A 23118-nucleotide genomic window follows, 5' to 3' on the forward strand; every position below is an offset into this window, starting at 1 on the left:
CCTGGCCGCTTCCTGGGTGCTCCATGTTGGCTGGTGGTGGCATGCCTGCCTCAAGCCGCACATCTCAGTTATTCTTGTCGCTGCCTGATTGCTGCTTGCCCAATGCTTCCAGTAGGTGGTGTGCAAGGGTTAAGCTGGCAGAATCAGGGCAGCTGCAGGCACCACAAAGCACTGGATTTGGGGGCTTTTCTAACCCTGGTTCCATCACCTAGAGGATGTCGGACCTGCTCATGACTGGGGTCTGTGGAAAGCCAGAGATTTACCCTTTAAATTAAAGCCAAGCCTGAAAGGATGGGAGTCTTTGTTGGTGAGCTATGAGTCGTCAAATATGACCTGTTAACAATATAAAAACCCTATTCGCGAGTCCAGGAATCTCTTGTGGGCTTTGTGGCCTCTGGAGCAGTGACCTCTGATCCTACGATCACCAAAAAGTCAATGAACATCCTCCGAAGCAGTGTTCAACCAATGGGATAGCCCAAAGTTGCCTGGGTTGAACTGGGGCACTTCTAGTGCCACGTGCCCACAGCCTGCCATGTGCTCGAATGCTGCAGGCCTCGGCTCCCACGCCTGGCCACTTCCTGGGTGCTCCATGTTGGCTGGTGGTGGCATGCCTGCCTCAAGCCGCACATCTCATTTATGCTTGACGCTGCCTGATTGCTGCTTATCCAATGCTTCCAGTAGGTGGTGTGCGAGGGTAAAGCTGGCAGAATAAGGGCAGCTGCAGGCACCACAAAGCACTGGATTTGGGGGCTTTTCTAACCCTGGTTCCATAGCCTAGAGGATGTCGGACCTGCTCATGACTGGGGTCTGTGGAAAGCCAGAGATTTACCCTTTAAATTAAAGCCAAGCCTGAAAGGATGGGAGTTTCTGTTGGTGAGCTATGAGTCGTCAAATATGACCTGTTTACAATATAAAAACCCTATTCGCGAGTCCAGGAAGCTCTCCTGGGCTTTGTGGCCTCTGGAGCAGTGACCTCTGACCCTACGATCACAAAAATGTCAATGAACATCCTCCAAAGCAGTGTTCAACCAATGGGATAGCCCAAAGTTGCCTGGGCTGAACTGGGGCCCTTCTAGTGCCACGTGCCCACAGCCTGCCATGTGCTCGAATGCTGCAGGCCTCGGCTCCCACGCCTGGCCGCTTCCTGGGTGCTCCATGTTGGCTGGTGGTGGCATGCCTGCCTCAAGCCGCACATCTCAGTTATTCTTGTCGCTGCCTGATTGCTGCTTGCCCAATGCTTCCAGTAGGTGGTGTGCAAGGGTTAAGCTGGCAGAATCAGGGCAGCTGCAGGCACCACAAAGCACTGGATTTGGGGGCTTTTCTAACCCTGGTTCCATCACCTAGAGGATGTCGGACCTGCTCATGACTGGGGTCTGTGGAAAGCCAGAGATTTACCCTTTAAATTAAAGCCAAGCCTGAAAGGATGGGAGTCTTTGTTGGTGAGCTATGAGTCGTCAAATATGACCTGTTAACAATATAAAAACCCTATTCGCGAGTCCAGGAATCTCTTGTGGGCTTTGTGGCCTCTGGAGCAGTGACCTCTGATCCTACGATCACCAAAAAGTCAATGAACATCCTCCGAAGCAGTGTTCAACCAATGGGATAGCCCAAAGTTGCCTGGGTTGAACTGGGGCACTTCTAGTGCCACGTGCCCACAGCCTGCCATGTGCTCGAATGCTGCAGGCCTCGGCTCCCACGCCTGGCCACTTCCTGGGTGCTCCATGTTGGCTGGTGGTGGCATGCCTGCCTCAAGCCGCACATCTCATTTATGCTTGACGCTGCCTGATTGCTGCTTATCCAATGCTTCCAGTAGGTGGTGTGCGAGGGTAAAGCTGGCAGAATAAGGGCAGCTGCATGCACCACAAAGCACTGCATTTGGGGGCTTTTCTAACCCTGGTTCCACAGCCTAGAGGATGTCGGACCTGGTCATGACTGGGGCCTGTGGAAAGCCAGAGATTTACCCTTTAAATTAAAGCCAAGCCTGAAAGGATGGGAGTTTTTGTTGGTGAGCTATGAGTCGTCAAATATGACCTGTTAACAATATAAAAACCCTATTCGCGAGTCCAGGAAGCTTTCGTGGGCTTTGTGGCCTCTGTAGCAGTGACCTCTGACCCTACGATCACAAAAATGTCAATGAACATCCTCCAAAGCAGTGTTCAACCAATGGGATAGCCCAAAGTTGCCTGGGCTGAACTGGGGCACTTCTAGTGCCACGTGCCCACAGCCTGCCATGTGCTCGAATGCTGCAGGCCTCGGCTCCCACGCCTGGCCGCTTCCTGGGTGCTCCATGTTGGCTGGTGGTGGCATGCCTGCCTCAAGCCGCACATCTCAGTTATGCTTGACGCTGCCTGATTGCTGCTTATCCAATGCTTCCAGTAGGTGGTGTGCGAGGGTAAAGCTGGCAGAATAAGGGCAGCTGCAGGCACCACAAAGCACTGGATTTGGGGGCTTTTCTAACCCTGGTTCCACAGCCTAGAGGATGTCGGACCTGGTCATGACTGGGGTCTGTGGAAAGCCAGAGATTTACCCTTTAAATTAAAGCCAAGCCTGAAAGGATGGGAGTTTTTGTTGGTGAGCTATGAGTCGTCAAATATGACCTGTGTAAATTGTAAAAACCCTATTCGCGAGTCCAGGAAGCTCTCGTGGGCTTTGTGGCCTCTGGAGCAGTGACCTCTGACCCTACGATCACAAAAATGTCAATGAACATCCTCCAAAGCAGAGTTCAACCAATGGGATAGTCCAAAGTTGCCTGGGCTGAACTGGGGCCCTTCTAGTGCCACGTGCCCACAGCCTGCCATGTGCTCGAATGCTGCAGGCCTCGGCTCCCACGCCTGGCCGCTTCCTGGGTGCTCCATGTTGGCTGGTGGTGGCATGCCTGCCTCAAGCCGCACATCTCAGTTATTCTTGTCGCTGCCTGATTGCTGCTTGCCCAATGCTTCCAGTAGGTGGTGTGCAAGGGTTAAGCTGGCAGAATCAGGGCAGCTGCAGGCACCACAAAGCACTGGATTTGGGGGCTTTTCTAACCCTGGTTCCATCGCCTAGAGGATGTCGGACCTGCTCATGACTGGGGTCTGTGGAAAGCCAGAGATTTACCCTTTAAATTAAAGCCAAGCCTGAAAGGATGGGAGTCTTTGTTGGTGAGCTATGAGTCGTCAGATATGACCTGTGTACAATGTAAAAACCCTATTCGCGAGTCCAGGAAGCTCTCGTGGGCTTTGTGGCCTCTGGAACAGTGACCTCTGACCCTACGATCACAAAAATGTCAATGAACATCCTCCGAAGCAGTGTTGAACCAATGGGATAGCCCAAAGTTGCCTGGGCTGAACTGGGGCACTTCTAGTGCCACGTGCCCACAGCCTGCCATGTGCTCGAATGCTGCAGGCCTCGACTCCCACGCCTGGCCGCTTCCTGGGTGCTCCATGTTGGCTGGTGGTGGCATGCCTGCCTCAAGCCGCACATCTCAGTTATTATTGTCGCTGCCTGATTGCTGCTTGCCCAATGCTTCCAGTAGGTGGTGTGCGAGGGTTAAGCTGGCAGAATCAGGGCAGCTGCAGGCACCACAAAGCACTGGATTTGGGGGCTTTTCTAACCCTGGTTCCATAGCCTAGAGGATGTCGGACCTGCTCATGACTGGGGTCTGTGGAAAGCCAGAGATTTACCCTTTAAATTAAAGCCAAGCCTGAAAGGATGGGAGTTTCTGTTGGTGAGCTATGAGTCGTCAAATATGACCTGTTTACAATATAAAAACCCTATTCGCGAGTCCAGGAAGCTCTCCTGGGCTTTGTGGCCTCTGGAGCAGTGACCTCTGATCCTACGATCACCAAAATGTCAATGAACATCCTCCAAAGCAGTGTTCAACCAATGGGATAGCCCAAAGTTGCCTGGGCTGAACTGGGGCACTTCTAGTACCACGTGCCCACAGCCTGCCATGTGCTCGAATGCTGCAGGCCTCGGCTCCCACGCCTGGCCGCTTCCTGGGTGCTCCATGTTGGCTGGTGGTGGCATGCCTGCCTCAAGCCGCACATCTCAGTTATGCTTGACGCTGCCTGATTGCTGCTCATCCAATGCTTCCAGTAGGTGGTGTGCGAGGGTAAAGCTGGCAGAATAAGGGCAGCTGCATGCACCACAAAGCACTGCATTTGGGGGCTTTTCTAACCCTGGTTCCACAGCCTAGAGGATGTCGGACCTGGTCATGACTGGGGCCTGTGGAAAGCCAGAGATTTACCCTTTAAATTAAAGCCAAGCTTGAAAGGATGGGAGTCTTTGTTGGTGAGCGATGAGTCGTCCAATATGACCCGTTTACAATGTAAAAACCCCATTCACACATCCAGGAAGCTCTTGTGGGCTTTGTGGCCTCTGAAGCAGTGACCTCTGACCCTACGATCACCAAAATGTCAATGAACATCCTCCAAAGCATTGTTCAACCAATGGGATAGCCCAAAGATCCCTCGGTGGAACTTGGACGTTTCTAGTGCCACGTGCCCACATCCACCTAGAAGCCCTGGGTTTTTGGGTTTTCTGACCCGGGTTCTGCAGCCAAGGGGATATCGGACCGGGTCATGACTGGGGTTTATTTAAAGCCAAATATTCACCCTTTAAATGTAAGCCAAGCAAGGATGGGAGTTTCCGTTAGTGAGGTATAAGCAGTAGCGGTTTTAGGCACGGGCCATACGGGCGATCGCCCGGGGCGGAAAAATGACGGAGGGGCGGCGCCAGCGGCTCAGCTCTTGTAAAATACTTTATGCACCACGATTGGTTTACTTATATCACAGAGTTTGTAACAGCCTGAAACCTGGCGGCGCCCCCGCCCCGCAGCTGCGCTCCCTCCTGTCTTTGAGAAGTAGACGCAAATGTGTGTGAGAAGGAGAAGGGAGGGGGCGCGGGCTGAAGGGTGCAGGCTGAGGTGAGCACGGAGCGCAAAACGCATGCGCAAACCTGGCTGGATCTTCTTCCAGGGGGGCAACGATCGCGGGCCGCGAACAAAAAAAATTCTTCACTTAGATGACAGTTGGTTTAGTCGACAGACTTGATACCTATGTCAGGACATTTATGCTAAATGCAAAAACATCTGAAATATGGAGAAAAAAGGTCAAAGCTGGTGCCCAATTTAGAAAGAAAAGAGAAGAAGAGGGGAAAAGAGACAAAGAAAAGGGTATTATCGCATAGCTAGATGCACGTTTTCTAAATTCGAATACTACCTGCCCTACAACAACAACAACGTTGCAGAGGAAAAATCTCTTGTTTGGTCTATCATGACCAAAACTGAAGTAGGCCCAAATATTGCAAATAACGTCATTTTTAAGATATTTATTCTTAAATGTTTGCTCTGCCTTAACTTGTAACATTAGTTATGATTTGTGTGTCTGTCTGTTCTGCTGTATCACAAAGTTTTTGTTGTGTTTTATTGTTGTATATTAGTTCATAATGTTAAATAAGCTGTGATGGTAGCATGCTGCTGCTGCTGCTGCTGCTGCTGCTGTTAGCTTTTCAAAACTCCAGTTGATCAAGTCATACCTGAGATCACCAATGTCTCAGGAGCAACTCACTAACCTGCTGTTGTTAGTATCAATCATTCAGGGGGGGAGCAGATTTCATATGATGACGTTATTGACAAGCTTGCATCAGGAAGGCCACAAAGGTTAGGTTTTAGTGTTTTCAGTTCTTAGTGCTGCAGTTACATTTATTCTAGTGTATTATTAGTGTGATTTGTAGTTTATAATATTTATTTCAGATTATTTTTGTTTATTAAATATTTCCTAACTGTATTTTCAGTTACAATAAATGGACAAAGTGACTCTATGGGGGGGGGCGCCAGAGGAGGGTCTCGCCCGGGGAGTAATTCAGGGTAGAACCGCCACTGGGTATAAGTCATCAAATATGACCCGTTTACAATGTAAAATGCCATTGACATGGCCATGAAGCTCTCGTGGGATTTTTTGGCCTCTGATGCAGTGGCCTTTTACCCTACAATCATAAAAAATGCAATCACCAAATACAGCTGCCTGGTTCAAGGCTGTTCCTTTCCTATGAGATAATTTGTACGAGAAAAGTCAGCACGCTTAGTAAGATTGCAATCAGAGCCGGCCCTGGTCTTCCGGGGGCCCTAAGCGAAATTTAATTTGTGGGCCCTCTAACTGATCAGCAGCACCAACAAACTGCAACTGTTGTTGTAATATAAATGAGACATTTTGTGAATGTATTATTGTTGCTGCTGAAGAATTGAAAAAGTTTATAGCTTGCATGTTGGATACACATTAAGATTAAGTGGTGCCAAACCAATTTTAAAAGTGAAAAGAAAAAAATATGAATGACGAATATATATATATATATATATATATATATATATATATATATATATATATATATATATATATATATATATATATATATATATATACATATATATATATATATATATGTATTTTTTTAATGTTACATTAGGCACTCAACAAATGACATTCACAAAACTCCAACTTATTAAAAACAGCAACTTAATAGAAAATCAAATAACGATTAAACAATCCAAAATAAAGAGCAGCTCAATGAGGGGATTTTGGAAAGTCAGAGTCTTTCTCAGTCTGAAAAGGACCTTGCACCAAATCCATTCTTACTGGGTCTGAGCTGGATCAATTGTATTTGAGGTTGGAGGAATTTTGGATCCAGTCGGCTCCTCTTCCATACACGCCTCTCTTGGAGCCTCTGGAACATGAGAGACAGAACATCAACAAAAGCAAACAGTGAAAAGTTGCTGTGATGCTAGAAAGAGAATGTTGGAAAGAAGTGCCTTCACTTTTGTTTGTGTGCGCGCACATGTATGACTTTCTTTTAAGTAATAATGAAACAATATGTTTGATTTAGGTTCCATATTGGGTAAATTTGAACTTACTAGCAGATGCATCAATGTTTTCTCTTTTAATCGAAGATGTGGTGACAGGAGTTTTATTCTGCAGCTAAAAAACAAGAATTATTATTATACAATAAGCAATTATAAAGCTAATAAAATAACTATAGCAGAAAACTACTAATAGTTTAGTGGCTCATTTAAAATCTGTGTGCAGGTTTTTCACAATTCCATTATCTTTTTATATATTTATGAGAGATTTATTGTCTGATTGTATATTTGCACAAGGTCATGTTTATTTATTTAATTATGAACAACTTGAGACTCCATACTCTTCAGCTGCGTATTATGAAAAAAAGGGCTTATGCAGAAACTCATTCATTCATCTTCTTAACCGTTTTTCCCTTTTGGGGTCACGGGGTTGCCGGAGCCTATCCCGGCCACTTGGGCGTAGGCAAGGAATACACGACAGGGGTCGTTTGTGCAAACTTCACCTCAGATTGATTAGTATTTACGTAAATTGCGCAGCTGCACAGAAATGCTGGATAATGTAAAAATAAAGCCCCAACATACTCCAAACTTACCTTGTGATTGATGTTGAAGTTGTTCATCTTTAATTTCAGCTCCTGATGGATAAAGTCTCTGTGGCATGACGTTTTCTTGTTGTCGCTTTGATCAGTGTGACAAAATGCGCCATTTTTTTTTCTTTTTCCCAACCTTATTGAAACAAAATGCGCTCGTAAATGCACACCGTGCCAGGCTCAGATGCAATTATGTTGACCAATCGTTGAAGAGTGGCTTAACGTCATTATCTGGGTTGTCAGATTGGTTCAGGTGATCATTAAAGTGCAGGCAACTTTCTTTTGCACAACATTCAGAGCGCACGTTGGTACGGACGTGCTATGAAAGGGGTTGCCAGATTTGGGTCTATTTTTCATTTTATTTTTTTCGCCACTTCGGGGCCCTGCAGGTGACGGGGGCCCTACGCGACTGCGTAATTCGCATATAGGGAGGGCCGGCCATGATTGCAATGAAAACACAATGCATTAGTTTGGATTCTTGAAAAGAGACCGTTTCTGCACAAAATATTGTGCTTCGGTTTGTCTATTGACCAGAATCCAATCCCATCCTCAGCTAACCAAACCTGCAGTTGGGCTGCTCAATGGTGCACAGATTAAGGCACCCCTGCTTAAAGCTGCCTGCATCTTCAACCTTAAAACACATTTGTTTCGGAATGAATCTTACATCCAGAAGTGATATTTAAATTTAGACATTTAGCAGTAATGCAATAAAAAGCTCTTAGGCTCACAATCGGTTAAAAAGGTTAATTTGGTTGAAGAGAGTAAGTGTTGCTGCTGTTTTGGACACATTATGCTCCATATTCTGACCTATATTAACAGCCAAACCCTTAGACTAAGGGCCTTGACTGGTGTTCTGACCATGAATTTAGATTAGCCTGTTTTATTTCATACACCTAATGTGACATGTTAAATGATAACAAGAGGACAAAGTCCAACTCAAGCGCAGAAGAAGACAACAAGGAAGTCTTTAATCTGCAGTTTGTTAGGAGGAAGTATGGTTGGGAAGCTGAAACTTGGAGGAATTGACGGAAGGGCACCACCAGGAGTGGAGCCTGAACTCAAAGAAAGAAATATTAGATTTAAATAAAAAAGTATCGTCAACCTGTCCCACAAAACAATTTTGTTTAAATATGATACAGACTGAATGACTAAAATTCAACATACTATATTGAATAAGTGCTACATTACACAGTTATGTTAAGTTTACATAGTGCTATTATGTAAAATTTACTCAACATTCTTGCGTTTAATTTATTAATCATTAGATTAAATTTACTTAACATTAAGTTAAATTTATTAATTTTTATATTGGATTTACTCAACTTTCTTGCATTCCATTTATTAACTGATGTTGAATTCATTAATCTTTAACTTATTACGTTAAATGTATTAACAGTTAAGTTGAGTTTACTCATTATTGCGTTACATTTATTGTTTTATTTATAATCAATAGTGTCGATTTTTTAGTCATGTTAAATTTATGAATCATGTTGAGTTTTTGAAACACCTTTTTGTTCCATTTACTAAAATCCCTTAAGTTAACAATACAAAATGTAATTGTCATGTTGTAGGACTTCAATAAGCACAACTTTAGTCATTTGACATTCACATTTTTTATTTATAACAAATTCAAGGCCAACACAAGTCAACTGCCAAATGGGCCAAACAAAGTGCATCTTTGAGTTTGTCTCTTCTTAAGTGCGTGTCCATGTTTGTTGCCTTTTCCTGCGTCATTTCCCTTTATGTGTGGACACATGTAAACAACAAAAAAATACAAAATACCAAAGTGTATTGGCGAGGTGTTAGAAAACAATCAGAAAAGGTAAAACTCATAAAATACCACTTACAGGAAGTTAACAACTCGAACTGATCAGTCCGAAGCATTATGCTTTAGGAACTTGGTGAACTTTCCCTTACTCATATAGTTTACCTTTGAGGACCTGTAACTTGGGTGACAGTTTCTGTCCATCCATGTCCATCAATACTTTCTGAATGAATTCAAACGTGTATTTCAGCTTACTGGGGAACTCCAAAGGCAGTAGATGAGCCCCAGGAGGAGAGCGCAACCATACGCCACGTCCTTTACATCCTGCAGGACTTCCACCCCCTCTATGAAAATGTTCACCTCCGCGGGGTCATCTGTGGGCTCAGCTCCTTCATGTTGAATGACGTGGATCACCATGTAGAGTTGCTTATTCGTTGCCTGCTCCGCTTCAAGATCAGCATCCTAAAGCAGGGATTTAGAATAAATTACTTTTGAAGATGTATTTTAGGTGTGTTTCAGATAGTCTTACTGTCACGTTATATATATTTAAAAAGATTTAATTAAAGTTCAAAATGTTTTAAGGCTTTTACCAACAACAAATCAACTACAATAATAAAAAACAAGAACTAGAAAATACTTCTATACAAGCTTTACCTACATCATGACATTTTCAGCCCAGATAAAAATAATACTCCTGATAATTACCCAAGCTCTGGACTTAAAACCTGTAGGAAATGTTGTACATTGCAGGATGATTTAGCATCAAACCTTGTCAGCACGCTTTAAATTCTGAGCTTTCCAGGAAAAATTTAGTTTTATTTTTTCACGGAGCTGAACACAAAACCTGTATGAAGATAGTCTTAACATTTCTAAGTGAAGAGATGGTACACCCAAGGATTCATGTCATACAAATTTGACACTTACCAGGGACTCCTTTATCAGGTCATCAGGACTTTCACTGAGGTAAAGACAAACCGCTTTCAGGATGCATTCTCTTCGTTTTTCAACAGATGTGTTCTGTGAAAAAAACAAAGAAACTTTCACAAACTACACACAGTAATCTCTGTGCACAGGCTGCCTGAACTTTATTTGACAGAAATGGGAAATGGAAAAAATTAAACCAGAACAAAGTGAAACACCCATGTTTGCATTGCCTATACAGTTGAGTAAGATTAAAAAGATTAAAAATCAGGGTATGTGTGGTTAACAGAACCTCAGGCATTGAGAAAATAAAGGGAGAGACATGGTGAATACTAGGTTATAAGCTTAATGTGAAATAAGTGTAAAATGGTGACCCGGTGCTTAAAGTTCCGTATTTTCATGACTTAGGTGCACTTAAGTCTTAAATTTTCTACAAAATGTAGGGACGCCCAATGAGACAGGGCGCCTAATGTGTTGTTGTGGGCCGTAGAAGAAGGCAGCATAAGAACGGAGGGGGGTAGTGTGGGCATGAACAGCATTGTTAACAACATGGCTGAAGCACAGTTTAAACGACAACTATCAGCTACACGGAGGGACATGGGAGCAGCTGCAGAGAATTCAAGATGAATGAATCCATGGTTCACAAGTGGAGGAAGCTGGAAAAAAAACTCAGTCAAGAAGACGCAGCAGAATGCCGCGGAAAAAAAGGTGACTTCTCTGCAGTCACCATTTGACTGAGGGCAGTAAGGCTTACAGAGGAAGCTTTTTACTATAGTTTTATGAAACGCCGTCATTTTTCCATCTGGGTGAGGACTACGGTGCCGCAGCGCCTTCCAGCAGATTACAATGAAAAGCTGTTCATCTTTCGCTAGTTCTGCAGTAAAGAGATCGCAAACAAACACATCCAGCCCAGCCACATCACCAACATGAATGAGGCGCCGCTGACTTTCGACATCCCGGTGGGTCGCTGGTCGCTTCTTCTCAAGAACGGGACCAGCGCAGTACTTTACGCACAATGGGGCAGGAAGAGTCGCCTTTTATTGTTGTGGGAGGCAGCGCTGGGTGAATTACACCAACCTTTGTGAATGGATTGTAAAAGCTTGGGCTAACATGTCTGCTTGCACTGCTTTTGAAGAGCTGAAAAGCCAGCATCATCAATAATTAGGAGCTGCACAGCAACAAGACAGACTGACAATGACGAGAGGGAACATGGCATGATTGATATGTATATTAGGGTTGTGCCGATGGACGATACCATCGTCCATCATGATGCCACGCCCCCGCCACGCTGCGAGTCGACACCATAAGCCGCGGTTACATGTGAAAATAACTTGATCGGATCAATGGTCGAATTTGAATCTAACTGTGTAGATGGACCCAGAAAAACGTTTCAGTTTATAAAAAAAACGTTCACATGGGTCACACTTTCGGTTGGAATAAATCATTCTCACATGCGCAGTAGTATACAGGAAAAGAACATTAGTTCCGCCCAGTGGCTACATGCATAGATACGTCAGCTTGGTAATATACGAGATTATCTCCTAAATGTGCTTTTATTAATGTTACGGTTATTATGACACGCCTGTTCGCTCATCATTTTAAATTTAATCCGTGTGGTCAGCGCTTTTTCTGTTGAAGAACGGAGCCGGATAGTATCCCGTGTTAACTTATTAGCAGTATGCTAACAGGGGCTAACAACATTAGCTTGGGTGAACATAAATCCATGCGGGATAGGCTGCATCTTGGCTGGACGTAAATATGTGGGAATAACATAAGCCTTTATTTTGTCGGGACACGACAAAACACAAAAATCCAGGTGATTGTTTGAATGGTTTCTAAGGACTGAGCGACATTTCTGCCACACAATGCCCCAGCCGCTGTATGACCCGACGGTCTGACCGAGCTCCGCCCAGGACACACACACTTTTACCGGGACACCCGGTTTGAGTTTGGTAGCTCGTTCACGTAGAGCTGCAGGACGGATCACAGTCCTTAGTCTCCCAGATGTAACAAAGCATCTTCCCCTCAAACTCAAAGTTATGAGTCCGTCTGCTCTGCTCAGACGCGGTCGCTCGCTCCACCTGTCCACCTGACTGACTAAGTGCAGGAGCAGACTACTTCTTTTCTACTTTGTTTGTTTTTGTTTTGTCAAAGTCACTTCCCTCAGTTTATACTGGACCACCACGGATGATTCATTAGTTGGGAAATAAAATACATAATGTTATCCTTAGTCCTGATGTCCCCCCCTCCTTTCGGAAGGTCTTCAACAACAGATCTGAATAATTATTTAATTGGAACATGAAGGTGGACACCAGCGGCTTAGTGGTAATGCGGGTGAACTCGGCATTTACCTGAAACACATGGAGTAATTAAATCTCAAACCGAATGCCAGTGTTACACAGATTCCCATAAAAGTGTCACAGTGTGATGCTCATGTCCTTAAACTAAATATATCATACCACAAGCTAATCATTAAGAGGATCACTAGTACTTTACCTCACTTGGAGTAAATAGAGCTGGCCATCTGTCTTGAAGCTGGGCGATAAATGGCATCTCTGAAACGATTCCCTGTCTTCTGTAGGCAAAGGTTATGTCCATCTTAGTCTTGATCTGTGGGTTAATCTCCTTATGCTCCAAAACCAGTGCTCGTCTTTTGGCTTCAAGAGTCTCTGTAGTTTCACCCTCAGGATAACTAGGAAGAAAATTTACTTCAGCTTTCCGTGGTTTCTTTACTTGCTTAGGACTTAGGTTTTTGGCGCCCCGTTCTTTCTTTTTACAGAATTCAGGCTCAACTCTGGGTAGCCAGCGTTTCTCAGTATTTGGCGGTAATTGTTCATTTTAGTACCCAAACCAGTTCCTTGATTTCGTAAACATGGATGTTTTGCAATCAGAGCCTTGGCCACTTGTTCCAAATCTCTGCCCTCAGGATAAATTTTGTATTTGACTATTTATTTTACCAGTATGTCTAGGATGCCTGACCTCATTCTGGTACTTGGACTCAGAGGAGTTCCATCTTTGTGATAAGCATCATTGGCCTGAGCAAGTTTATACTCGATCTCAACAGCAAACTGCGGTATAGTGAAGGTTTGGGGCCATGGCTGTGATCTCAAGGATGACTGTGAAATGGTAGATGAGAAGGAAGTTGAAGATGAGGCAGAGGAGAGAATGTCTGTGTCTGATGCTGATGAAAAAGCATTATCTGATCCATGAAGCAGATGGCTTGATGGTCTATTTGTTGGGAACTGTTCAGAGCCAGCATGAGGGGTACTGCTTGATTCATTTGTTAGGTAAACTAATTTCACTGTGCTTCTATCTTGTATTTGGGAAGTGGATGTCAAGTTCACGTAGTCATTGTCAAATCTTGTGTCTCTGAACTGCAGTCTAAAATTACCTGACAGCTCATGCTGTCTTTTGATCTCGGCCATAAGGTCTTCAAGCACAGGTGGTATTCCATTAGGAAGATCCAAAACAACAAAATTGTCTTCTCCAAGTAAAACTCTTAAGAATGCAGCCATCTTGAATTCAATCTATAACAAAAAAAAATGTTAAATGTTAATGCAAATTTAGCAATTAACAAGGAGTTTTGAAATCCAAATAAAGGGCCCCCTCATCTTACCTCTAAAATATAGAAATCGTTTTAATGTCACCATCCGCTTGGCTCCAACTTTATATAGTCTGCCAGAGGGTAATGGTCAGCGAGGTCCTTCCAGCCAACCAATGCCACTTCCCTCATAGGCTCCAACTCAGGCTCTGTAGTGCTCCCAATACCATGCAGAAAACTTTTTGACAATGAGGCTTAATTCTCCATTTAAGATACAGAGCTGAATTATTTCAGAAAATTCTGGGAGGCCTCCACAAGATCCATGCACAACTATCATGCCCTTTTTGTAGTCAACGCCATTAATGACAACACTGTAAGGTTCACAGCAGTAACCTCAGGGTACTTTAGAGTAAGACAATGTAGAACGTCTTCATTTAAGACAATGGGGACTTGTGAGACTTGTCCTACTTTCAAGGGACTGTTCACTCACAGGTATGTTCATATGATAGCCCACCATCAATTGATGTTTTTTTTGCCAATGTTAGAGTTATGTTCTTGAAGTTCTTTGTGTGCCAAACAATCTGCTTAAAAAAAGCTATGTTTGGCCTCAAATCTCATGGTCCATAAAGATACCAGAGGACCAAAGTTTTTTTTTTGTCATTTCTGGATAATGCTCGAGAAAATGATGTTTTGGCAACAACTTTTTCTCAGGAAAGACTCCTTTGAAACGCTGTCAGTGCTCTGAAATTTTGAACTCTAAATAGTCAATAGTTTCTCTGCAATGAATGGGAGCAAAAACTAAATCAACAATATCTTTAAGATCCAAAATCAACTGCCATGTAGGTTCATCATCGGGAACATGTGTGCCAACCATCAAAGGAAGTAACCTAAGGAGACACCAGTTTTAATGGGCGTTGCCACCAATTGTTTGAGTCTTCGGATTTTTAGCAGTAAGGTTTTAGGTAACAAATGAGGCCTGTTTGTCTTGTCCCCCCACGTGTATGGAAACAATGTAATGAGCTTGTTGATGTGGTCAAGAGTGAAAATCTTCGACAGAAAAAGAGCAATGCACAGTGCAAGCTCAACCGGAACTATCCCTTCAAAAAGATCATGGACAATGTGTGGAAGATAACCACCAATGACATTGAAGTGAGAGACTTTGGGTTAAAACACAAGGTCTTTTGACAGCAAAGCAGCTCTCCCCTTTTTCTTGAGCTTTTGTGATGTGACTCTGATGACTGTCCTTGGTTCTAGGTTGAAATGCTCATGATCTCACTTCTTTTTCCTGAATTTCATTCTTTTCAGCTGTACAGAAACGACAGTAATACTTTCCAGAGAAACCCTCCACAAACCCAGCTGGCCCATGAGCCCCAAGGTTATCTGCAATGACACACTGTACTGTGCATTTGACAAATGACCCCAGTTGTGGTATGAACAATCCGTGTTTCTCCAAAGTCACTAAATCATGCAAAAGAGGATCTAAAATTTTTTCATAGCCAAACTCTTGGACATAGTTACTTTTGCACAACAACGTCAAGAAAATAGAGGACATGGCTGAGTCACTACCATGGGGTGAATTACCTAGAAGCCAGTAAACTGCACAAAGCTTGTGTTTCTTGCGTGATGTTCCCAAGGGATTACACAATTCAAAGTCATCAATATACAGGCACAGGGAGATCCTTAAATCTTCTCCTGAAAAAACAAGTTTTTCTTGTAGTTTTCACCATCCTGAAATGAACAATACAACTGTTGGTTTACATTACAGCCTGGATGACCATCAATAAGTTTATCCACTACATCTTTGTGCTCCAACAGCTGTTGCAGAGACTTCAGTAAGGGAACATACTGATAGGTTTTCATTGTCCTTGTATCAAGTACACATTCAACATGATCCACAATCCTAAAATGCTCCTTGTAATATTGTTGACACTTGAATCCTGTTGCTAGTGAACCATTCTTGATAATTGCTATTAGCAGAGGATTATGAGTTGAAATAGCAATGCTCAGCTCATCAATAATTGACTGATCAACATGGAGATCATGCTTTTTGAAAACGTCAACAACTATAGTGTTTGTTATTGGCACAACAGCAGAAAAAAATAAAATGAAAGTCTTCAAGTAACACGTCAATTGCTGAGCTTGGAACATGTGAGTTAATCTCCAACTTCCAAAAAGCATGCATATACTTCTAACTCTGTACTTTTTGCTGAAACATGAGACTTATTTGAATGAGTCTTCAGGGCATTCCAAGTTTTAAATGAGCATGGACATTGATAGTATGTGCATGGATATGGATGTCTCTGACCAAAAAGACCATGTGCCAATTTATAGTGCTTCAGTAGCTCATACCTTTTAGATACAATTGCAAAACACTCTTTGCATGTCCACATGATCTAGACAAAAAAAAAAAAAAAGATTAGTATACATTAAGCATATTTTGTGAATCGGACGGACGAACGGACGCAGTCTACTCCTCGTAGACTGCATCCTACAATTCCTATCGGTTAAAAGAACGCTCAGACTGCCTTTTTAGAATTTGATTTGATTTATTCCAAGCATTGTAGTAAAAGCAATAAAGAATTTACACATATTTAACAAACTCAATACAGAAATGAAATGCATAGATTAAAAAGACAAAACAAAAAAAGTCACTTAAATCACATTTGCTTAATTAAATACAGTGATCATTAACTGAAGTATAAGTAGAGTTTGATTTATGATCCTTAAATCCTCTTATCTTCATATCCTGAAATAAGAGTTTCTTTATACATTTTCTTGAACATTGTTTGAGCTCATTACTTAAACCGTTCCAAAGTTTAGTGCCACACACCGACACACAGAAACATTTCTTTGTGGTTCTTGTCAGTTTGATCTTGAAGTTTCTACATCCCCTCAGTCTGTAGCCTCCTTCATTTTCTAAGAACTGTTTTTCGATATTGAATGGTAACGATTTCCCACTGGATCTGTATAAAAGGTCATGCAGTTTTAAAAGTCTTGATTGATAAAATAGATTGTATGATCAAGATATCCGGCTTTATGTACAACTCTGACGGCTCGTTTTTTGAAGTAGAAAGAGAGGATGTAGTGAGCTCTTGGAATTATTCCCCCACATTTTATACATAATACATATCTTACACCACAACTTCTCCTTGGTTTCTGATGTAAATTCATCAATCTTGACAAATTGTTTTCTTCCCGTTAAATAGCTTTCGACCCAAGTTAGCGCTAGTCCTCTCATCCCATACACTTCCAGTTTGTCAAGTAGGATGTCATGATTGAGAGTATCAAATGCTTTTTTATTTTTTAAATGAACTCAGAGCCAGCAGCAAATGATGGTCTCATCTACCAAATTGTAAAGGCAGGGACTAATTTACAAAAGGAAAATAGTAATAGCTGTTTTTATATTTTATATAGTGGTTCTGTTCTTTTGCCACATCAGCATTTTTTCCCCAGGGTTGATGAAGTGTGGCTCCGTATTTAAATGTTTTAGCTCTTTTTACACTGTTTTTGAATCTTTTAGCACTTTGAAAAATGTTTTAGCTCTTTTTCATCTCTGTCCTGTAGAAAGCCAGACCGTGGCATAATCCACGGTCTGCTGTGTGTGAAGCCCACTGAGACCCTCTGCACGCACCTCACATGAGTTTGCATGAAAAACAAGACCCCAGAAGAGCATGAGGAAGAGGTCCAAAGAGCCAAAGAGTCATCCAAGGTTTGGACACGTGAGGGCAGAGTGTGGGACTACAATGACATTTGTGGATGGTGTCCACACCACGCTTCAAGACGAGCACTCGTCGTGCAGCTAAAGATAAGGGGCTTCCTACTGCAAAATGTCCCTGAAGGATTTGAAGAGGCCGAAGCTGAGGCGACAGTGCTCCAGGCAGTAGCTCACCCACCTTCAACTTATGCTGCTTGAGATCAGTCTGCTACAACAAGTGCTGCATCCTCGGTCTCTGATCACACTGAGAACGCCTCCAGTGAAACCAGAGATAGATTCTACCTGGCAGCAGTTAGTACATTTAACAAAGACACAAAAACAAAATGTTTTTCTCTGTGAGCCTGTTTAAACTAAATGTAATTTGGTTTTCAGGCCAACCCCGTATTCACTACCACACTGCGGGGACGGATGCAGAAGGAGAACCTGTATACTAAATCAAAGAAGGACATTCTGGGGATGTTTGGCAGCCTGCTGAGCAGAGAGGAGCTGACTGAGGAAGAAAAACAAGATACGGATACTACTGTGAAGCAATCATCATGTTGGGTCACTACCAAGGGCTGTGGAGGCAATGACTGTCAATGATTGAGTATTAACGTAGCATAAGAGACAAGGCACTGCACTCAGTTTGCTGGTGTATTCATTTTTGCTTTTTTTTTTTTGGACTCAGGTAAAAGAATGGATCCAGAGATCAATAATAAATGGGCGCGTTGCTGTAGCCGTCAAGTCACACAAGACGGCGAACAGCCAGGTTGCTCCGTTTGCCCTAACGGAGGAGGAAGCTGCTGTAAGTCACCCACCATAAATGTGGTACTGTCTGCATGCCTGTTTCCCTGTGCCCTTTCAATAATATCTTCAAATTCTTTTGCCTGCAGATCATCCATCAGTACTACCTGTCGGTTCGGCCACAGTATTTGATGGATGATAGCGACGACAACTCTGCCGCAGATTAAGTTTTTGTCAAAGAATGGCAAACAGATTGGAAGTGCCACCAATGACTTAAGACTGCACGAGTTGTATGTTTAAATATTTGAAATCTCACTGTCTCTCTCTGACTTGTGCTGCAACTACACTTCAATAAATGAAACTATTTAAAGATGCAAAAAAAAGTGTTTTTTTCTGTCCAGCGATCTCTCTGTGTGATGTCACGGTGTCTGTAATGTGTCTCAAAACAAATTTCAATTCTTTTATGCCCCAACGTGACCAGTCAGCAGATCCGGCGTGTGGCAGAAACAGAGGGAAATGCAAAATTAACAGAAGAACAGAAAAGTGGGCTTGCTCACTACCTAGCACACACAGACAAAGTGGCTCAGGTTCACTACAGAATGAGAGATCCTTCCACTATTGTGGACACAGCCAACCTCATGCAGCTGGTGACTCATAGGCAAGTGATATGACATTGAAAAAAATCAACAATTCATTCTGTAGATTTGTTTCTCAATGACACGTGCTTTTTCAGGACTTCTGATGACTCAGAGGAGGATGGGTCTGCGCGCAAGCAACCACGTCCAGCAGAAGCCTTCTGCAGCTAAGTAATTTTGACAATGCGACGTTGGCGTCTGGATTTCCTGGGGCCTTTGGAACCACCCTCACACAGATCACTGTGACGATCTAGCAGGGGCTCCAAGCCAGCTTTTGTTTCAGACCTTGTAACAACTGCACATATTTCAGGTATCATTTGTGTGATCAGATCATGGAGAACCGGCAAATCTCTTCCCAAAACACACTCTACAGACAGTTGGTCAATAACCCCCACCTGTAACAAAAATGCATGGCCGTCAACAGCTATACTACCCTCTGCTGTAGGATACGATCTCTGATCCCCATGAACCCACTTAATGTTATTCTTGTTTTTGTAATCAATGACACCATTTGACAGACAACACTTCCTAACCAGTGACAAAGAACTTCCACTGTCTAATAAAGCGGACACATATTTACCTTGAACAGGATAAAATGAGGATGAATGCGGGGTACTTTGTCTACATGAGTCATCATTACCTGGGACATAGCAGTAACCTGAAAGTCTAGGCTTTTTAAGGGGACAGTCTGAGGCCCTGTGACCAGGTTGTTGACAGTAGTAGCAGATGATTTCCCCAGGACTGGAACCAGCCTGATGTCCAAACCTATTAGTCCCAACAGCACCCCGACTAATAGTAGCCTGCTGCTCCACCCTTGTAGCCCCCACATTCCCAAATGTCCCGTGGTTTCGGAACCTCTGACCTTCTAGCCGGATGTCCTCATGTCCCTTACGCAACGGCCGCTGTGAAGTCCTCCTGCCTGACTGCCTGCCTGCCTTCCAAAAAACAGTTTTTCAAGTTCTTTCTTAAATTTTGATATATCGTGAGTTGTTAGAGACGAGATATATCGATTATCACATTATCGCCATATCGTGATAGTATTGTTATCGTGAGCAATGTCTCGCATATCGTATCATATCGTGAAGTACCCAGTGAATCCCAGCCCTACCCAGAACCCATCTGCCATGGAAGACCGTACCAGAGGCAAAAGCCCCAGACAGCTTTTAGGATCATATAATTTGTGGTTGATGATACATTCATTGACATTGGTTCATTTGTGTTGTAGCCACAAAAGTATTTAAATTAAGGAATTGACATTATGATAAATTCTGTCAAAAAAATTTGTTTCCCATAACACTGTTAAGTCCTATTTCCTCAGGAAAAAATGTCATTCAGAAATGTTATTATTTTTTTATTTTTTGTATTAAGGACACATCAGCTGTAAGTCATGTGACTGACGGTACCGGGGACTGATTTGATAAAGAGGACCAAATTAAGGGGGGGGGGGGGGGTAGCGCATCCTGTCGTGGTGGGGAAAAACTTTGGGGATTTATTTCTGTTTGGACAATCAACCCTTGGGTGAGAGGATTCCTTTTTTTTTTGTTTGGATGTCGTTTCATTGTGGAGAATGCCTACGTGTCGGGAGTGGGAGTGACCGTGAACTCTGAACGGAAGACGCTACACCACGGACATTAACGGGACATTTAAAGAAAACAAATCGGTTTTGAGAGACTGAAGATTATTATATTATTTGGGTTTTTTCTTTTGTTTTACATAAAATAATCTGAATAACCAAAACAAAAATATGTTGTGTAAATATATCAATTTATAGAATCGAATTACCCTAAAAACGTAATGAGCACTATAAATAAATAGATGATCATTACAGTGTGACTCAGAGAAATTTGCCATTTTGAAATAAATGAGGAGGCTGCTTGGTAGACTTCAGTTGTTTCATTGTCTACTGACATAAAAAGGCAACTGCATTTTTCATTTCTTCCAGCCTCACAAACCACAAAGTCTCCTAATGTGCTAATTTTTCTCTCTCACTATTTTATCTGTTTCCTTTTCTCAAAATCCAGCAAGTGCCACCTGGTGGTATCTTAGAAATGCACGCACGTCATACAAGGTATTTTGCACCATTAACCCTTGTGCTATCCTTTGACATTGGGAGTTGGGTCATCTAGACCCACTAGACAGTGCTCTGAACCTTTTTTCTTCAATGATTTGTGATCTTCACTGGTGTCCATGGATTACATGAAATCTTTCCACCTTTATCCACCTTTGTCATGGTAGGGAGAACACCACAAAGTAAGAGTAGGGTCATCTAAGATAGCACAAGGGTTATCTAAGATAGCACAAGGGTTAAATAAAAAAATAAACATTTTGTGGGGAGTTTTGACATTATCCCGTCCAAAGTATAAACAAAAGGATGTCCATAATAATAAAAAAAATATGCATTTCCTACACTCTCCCCACAAAATTATAATGTCGTGTCCACATTCTAAAATTTCTGAAGTCAGTTTAAATTTTCCTGGCTACTACATAGTAGTATACTGCTTACATGTAATACATTGTTTCCATATGTGGACTGTTAATCATTTAAAAAAATTGGTCACAGTCTGGAAAGGCATAAGGGCCATCAAGGACTAAGAGGAAATCACCACCAGCAGTGGACTCCCTTACACTGGCTGAGGACTTAAACCTCTTCTATGCCCATTTTGATAGGGAAAACATAGATCCTACCTTGCCCCCCCTTCCATCTTACCGATACTGCCCTAGTCCTGAGCACACAGGAGTGAGGTGTGTTCTGCAAAATATCAACACCAGGAAAGCACCCGGTGCAAATGGGGTACTGGGCCGGGTGCTGAAGGAGTGTGCAGCGGAGCTGACTTACATTTTTGCCACCATCTTCAACTTGTCGCTCTCCACAGCATGGGTCCCCACCAGCTTCAAATCTGATACCATAGTCCCTATTCATAAGCAATCGAATGTCTCGTGTCTACATGACTACAGACCCATGGCAGTCACCTCCATCCCCGCAAAGTACCTAGAAAAACTGGTCATCATACACATCAAAGCTGCAATACCACCTTCACTTGATAATATAAATTTGCTTATAAGAACAGGTCAACTGAGTATGCCATTGCCCTTGTGCTCCATAGGTTACTGGAGCATCTCAAGTATAAGAACACCTATGGCTTCTTTTGTGGACTACAGTTTGGCTTTCAATGTTATTCGACCGTTCAAAATTCTAGCCAAGCTACACCATCTTGGACTTAACACCACACTGTGCAACTGGACTACAGATTTTTTAACCAACAGCCAACCGAGCGTCAGATTGGGAAAGTACACACTGCGAGAAAAGAGCCAGAATCCATAAATATCTGTTGGGGATACTTTCTTAACCCTTGTGCTATCTTAGATGACCCCACCCTTACATTGACGTGTTCTCCCTACCATGACAATGGTGGATAATGGTGGAAAGATTTCCAGTGAAGATCACAAATCATTGAGGAAAAAAGGTTCAGAGCACTGTCTAGTGGATCTAGATGACCCCACTCCCATTGGTAAAGTGCCTAGGATAGCACAAGGGTTACATATCTAAAGAATCTAGACCATTTCTGATGCATATCCAGACAGGCAGCATATCTGAAGATATCCGGGCAGAAGATACTGGTTGTGTCTTATTTTGGTCATGTCCAAGTTCCGAATATACCCTGAAGTCAAATCTGGAAATATCTGCAGTAAAGATACTGAAGAAGGTAAATATCCTGTAGTATCTGTAATGTATACTTATCTAAGTGTTGAACCATCTCTGGTGCATATCCAGACAGGCAGCATATCTGAAGGTATCCAGGGAGAAGATACTGGTTGTGTCTTATTTTGGTCATATCCAAGTTCCGAATATGACCTGAAGTCAAATCTGCAAATATCTGGAGTAAAGATACTGAAAAAGGTAAATATCCTGTAGTATATGTAGTGTATACTTATCTAAGTGTGAAAGCATTTTTGGTGCATATCCTCCGTAGTTACCATTGCCGCTGTAGGTACCATAACCGTTCGGCCTGGAACCTCCGTTCGGGGTCCTTCGACTAGTGCTGACGTCACATGATGTGATTGGCTGTACGTTGGTCTGATGACGTGTCAGACAGTGATTGGTCTGGACAATTTACGATACTACCATAGAAGAAAATATTATGAAGTCTGTTGTAAACTAACAGAGCTGTAAGATAGAGCGAGATTGCTTTCGAAACGTGCCTTAATTATTGTTAGGATTATTATTGAATTCATGTTCTCTTATAGTTTTTTGAATCCGTGCACCCATTGCTTTATTATTGACAGAACGGACCCTGAAGGGCAACATTTAGCCGTACTGACAAAATTTTCAGCCACGGCTGAACTTAAACAGGAGTAACAAGCGGATTGTGACATCATGTCTTTATAAAAATGACAA

General features: G+C 42.7%; 1 long non-coding RNA gene across 3 annotated transcripts; it reads right to left on the minus strand.

The window, feature by feature from the left end:
- Positions 1 to 7771: 7771 nt before the first annotated feature.
- Positions 7772 to 18040, minus strand: LOC144988204 (uncharacterized). 3 transcript variants are annotated; one of them, XR_013652046.1, is made up of 5 exons: positions 15999 to 18040; positions 13725 to 13887; positions 12605 to 13635; positions 10112 to 10204; positions 7772 to 9649 (listed from the first exon to the last, which is right to left on the minus strand). It is a non-coding gene; the product is annotated as an uncharacterized LOC144988204 (long non-coding RNA). The 3 variants fall into 3 exon arrangements; XR_013652045.1 differs by having other exon boundaries at positions 12605 to 12800; positions 13500 to 13635; positions 13725 to 18040; XR_013652044.1 differs by having other exon boundaries at positions 13725 to 18040.
- Positions 18041 to 23118: the final 5078 nt, after the last annotated feature.

Source organism: Oryzias latipes, chromosome 20 (assembly GCF_053564925.1).
Source record: "Oryzias latipes strain Hd-rR chromosome 20, Olatipes_Hd-rR_3.1".
NCBI lineage: Eukaryota > Metazoa > Chordata > Actinopteri > Beloniformes > Adrianichthyidae > Oryzias > Oryzias latipes.